Below are 4169 nucleotides of genomic sequence, written 5' to 3'. Positions count from 1 at the left end.
AACACTTGGGTTGCCTCCCAAGTAGCGGTTGTTTATAGTCGAAAAGCTCGACTCTCTCAAGTTCTCATGTCAATCCGGACTATCTAAATACATCAACTCCCAAGCATTGTCCTTGCATCGAAACTTCACTTGTTTATGATTTTTGTCACATGGGGCCTTTGTTGAGAGCTTAACCACCCATTTCCATTCCTTGGTCATTCCTTTCATGGCTTGAACATTCTTACCAACAGCTTTCCGTTTTCTTGATTTTTCTGCACCCTTTTTTAGCGGAGGAATCCGTCCCTTGTGAGGATACATGCTCAGTTGTGGCCTATCTTGGAATGGTGTAAAATTCTCTGGGTTGTGGTCCTCCTCATTGAATCGCCTTGACTTGACTGTGCATCCTTTAATTGACGAATTAGGATCATTTAAGTTGGGAGGTTTCAATTGTTGACTGACCCACTGAGTCAATTTTGAAACATGACTCTTGCCTTAGTGGAGCTTTCAGAGATTCAAGGACATTGAATGTCACTTCCTCATCTTACATCCTCATGATCAACTTCCCCTCTTGAACATCAATTAAAGCTCTTTCGGTTGCCAGAAATGGTTGTCACAAGAAGAGAGGAATCTCCTTATCTTCTTCCATAAAGAAATCTACCAGAAAAATAAATTTGTCCACCTTGACAAGCACATCTTCAACAATGCCCCTAGGATGCTTATGGATCTATTTGCAAGCTGCAAGCATATGGTTGTCAGCTTCACTTCACCAATTCCTAATTTCCTAAAAACAGAAAAAGGCATTAAATTGATGCTAGCACCTAAATCACATAAAACTCGATCGAAGGTAATGTCTCCTATATTGCAAGGAATAGTAAAACTCCCTGGATCTTTGAGTTTCGGGGGTAGCTTCTTTTGGAGAATGGTGCTGCACTCCTTCGTGAGCATCACCGTTTCCTCATCTTTTAACTTCCATTTGTTTGATAAAATCTCCTTGAGAAATTTCGTGTAGCTCGGCATCTGTTGTAATGCATTTGCAAAAGGAATGTTAATATGCAGTTTTTTATATACATCAAGAAATTTAATGAGCTGCTTATCCTATTTTTCTTTTGTGAGCCTCTGAGGAAAAGGCACCGGAGGTGTGTGATGTGCCAACTCTGGTGGTATCTCGGGGAATGGAAATTTCTCTTTCCTTTGTCTTTGCCTTACTTCCCGTTTTTGTTCATCTTTCCTAGAACTGGTTGGCTCCTCTTCAACAATTATCTCTTCATCCACTTCCTCATCAGAATCTTCCTTTTCTTTTGGTGGGCTTCTTTCTTTCCTTGATTGTTCCACCTCTTCCAAGACTATCCCACTTCTCAAAGTTATTGCGTTCACTTGCTCTCGTGGGTTAGTCACTGTGTTGCTTGGTAGGGACCCCTGTCGTCTCTCATTTAGCTTTTTAGCCAATTGCCCCACTTGTACCTCCAAGTTTTGAATGGACGCCCCTTGATCTCTGAAATTCGTCCTTGTCTCATTCATGAAGCCGATGGTCTCTTGCATAAACTTTCCAAACATCTCCTCCAGTTTCGTCACTCTTTGCTCTCCTGATTGATTGTTCACCCCTGTTTGGTTGTTTGGAGACGCTCTTTGGTTCTATTGATTGTTTTGATGATTTTGTTGATTCTGATTGCCCCAAGACATGTTCAGATGATTCCTCCAACCAGGATTATATGTGTTGGAGTATGGATTGTTCGGTTGCATTTGATTTCCTGCCAAGTAGTTAACCTGCTCCGATGATGATGCTGAAGCAAACGTGTTCCCCACTTGACAGTCGTTGCTCACATGATTACCTGCACAAAATTCACAAGTTAGTTGAGGTGCTTGAATGGAATTTACCTGCATACTTCCTAACTGTTTCTGAAGTGCTGTCAGTTGGGCTGAAATAGCTGTATATGCATCAACTTCATGAAGACCCAGAGATTTCTTTGGTTACACCCTCTCATTAGGTCTTTGATAATTGTTGCTTGCCAGAACTTCAAGCAACTCGTGAGCTTCTTCCGGTGTCTTATTCTGCAGTGCTCCTCCCGAGGCTGCATCCACCATAGTTTGCACATTCATCATCAATCCATTATAAAATGTTTGGACTTGCATCCAAACTGGCAACCCATGATGTGGACACCTCCTCAGTAATTCTTTGTATCTCTCCCAAGCCTCATACAATGATTCCAACTCTTCCTGTAGAAACGATGTAATATCATTTCTCAGCTTTGCTGATTTTGCTGGAGGAAAGAATTTGGTCAGGAACTTCTGAGCTAAATCGTTCTTGTTGGTAATGCCATTAACCATCCTTTAGCTTTATCCTTCAATGAAAACCGGAATAGTCTCAATCTGATGGCGTCATCTAACACTCCGTTTGACTTGAAAATATCACAAATCTCTAAAAAATTGGCAATGTGTAGATTTACCTCACTTGTCAAGGTTGTTTGCTGACAACCTAGTGCAACACATGGGTACTTGCTGTAGGCAAGTTCAGTAGACAGACCCACCAGAGGATTCCATATGGATGGTAACCCCAATGTTTATAGAATAAATCCTCTAACGAATGGTGGTTCATGTGATCCTTAGACTTATCCTTCAATGAAAACTGGAATAGTCTCAATCTGATGGCGTCATCTAACACTCCGTTTGACTTGAAAGTATCACAAATTTCCAAAAAATTGGCAATGTGTAAGTTGACCTCACTTGTCAAGGTTGTTTGCTGACAACCTGGTGCAACACATGGGTACTTGTTGTAGGCAAGTTCACTAGACAGACCCACCAGAGGATTCCATATGGATGGTAACCCCAATGTTTACGGAATAAATCCTCTAACGAATGGTGGTGCATTTGATCCTTAGACTTGAGATCACCAGAGCACTTTGTGCACCAATTAGTGTAGTTTGACACTAGCCCAACGTAGTTCCATTCAGAGCTATCAATATGGTGGTGATTAGTTACATCAACGTAGTTCCATTCAGAGTTATCAATATGGCAGTGATTAGTTACATCGAGGAGTGTATCAAGATTGTGGTGGATTGACAAAGGATTCATCAGTCCTAGGTAGGGATAAATTATCTCACCGAGTAATTCAGTAAATGGCAACGACATTGAATTTATGGCCACAGTGGGATTGAGTTGTAGCTCAATCCAATCTTTTCCAGTTGTTGGTCTATGTTGAGTGTTGGAAATGTAGATTTATTTTGTGATTTGGGGGTGAAATTGTAAGAAATTCAAGTTTTACCGTATTATTTAGGATGAGTTTCCTTAATTGTTTTGTTATCTCCCAGAATCATGGGTTTTCTTATGTTTTCAGGTGCAAAAAGATGGATTATTCGTGCTTGTGTTTGTGTTTGGACATCTTGGACCCGTCGAGTGCGGATAAATCAAGGTAAGTAGAAAAAGAGTGAAATTCTGCATCTGAGCCACAACACACTTTCTAAGCCGCAGCATGAAGACAACAAAACTGATTTTGAGCTGCAACACACTTTTCTGTGTCGCGCCATGAAGTCGATGAAATCCAAATTGTGCCACGACGTAATTCATCTAAGATACGGCATGATAGGGCTTTTTAAGGAAAAATCGCCAGAACCGAGCTGGGGCAGAATTAAACTTCGCTAGGGCATAATTAAATCAAGTCGCAGCGTAAATAAACTACACTAGGGCTCAAATTAACCGAGTTGCAGCGTAAATAAACTGAGCCAGGGCTCAAATAAACCGAGCCATGGTGCATATAAATAGAATGTAAAATTGTTGCATTTCTAACCCTAATTTCGGCGACCAGTATTTACAAGTTTTTCATTTGTTTAAAAACTATATAAAGGTAGTTTTAGTCCTTTTTTAGAGAGTTTTGAGGTTTGATTTACCCATTTTGGAGAGAATACTTGGAAAGGTGGAGCTAGGAGAGGAGAAGAGGTTTTCTTCCTCTCCTCCTCCTTTGTTCTTCATTGTAATAACTGCTTCATACTAGGGTACTCATAGAATTACATAAAGTAAATATATTTATATTAGCAAAAGTAAATGGGCCCAAAATTTTCTTTTAATACATTTAATCATTCTTTATACAAAGTAAGGCATCATTAGTAAAAGTTATCAAAAATAGTGGACAGTGTAGCTATTGCCCCTCGCTTGCCGATGCCCATTCGACCACGTCCTCACCTAGATCCTGCAAACAC

The 4169-nt window shown here is 40.4% G+C and overlaps 1 non-coding gene across 1 annotated transcript; it reads left to right on the top strand.

The window, feature by feature from the left end:
- Positions 1 to 2119: 2119 nt before the first annotated feature.
- Positions 2120 to 2226, top strand: LOC116132736. The gene has a single exon (XR_004128451.1). It is a non-coding gene; the product is annotated as a small nucleolar RNA R71 (small nucleolar RNA).
- The last annotated feature ends 1943 nt before the right edge of the window (positions 2227 to 4169 follow it).

The sequence above is a fragment of the Pistacia vera genome, unplaced genomic scaffold, assembly GCF_008641045.1.
Source record: "Pistacia vera cultivar Batoury unplaced genomic scaffold, PisVer_v2 Contig1073, whole genome shotgun sequence".
In the NCBI taxonomy this organism is placed as follows: Eukaryota; Viridiplantae; Streptophyta; class Magnoliopsida; order Sapindales; family Anacardiaceae; genus Pistacia; species Pistacia vera.
This window is presented reverse-complemented; position numbering and strand designations above follow the sequence as displayed.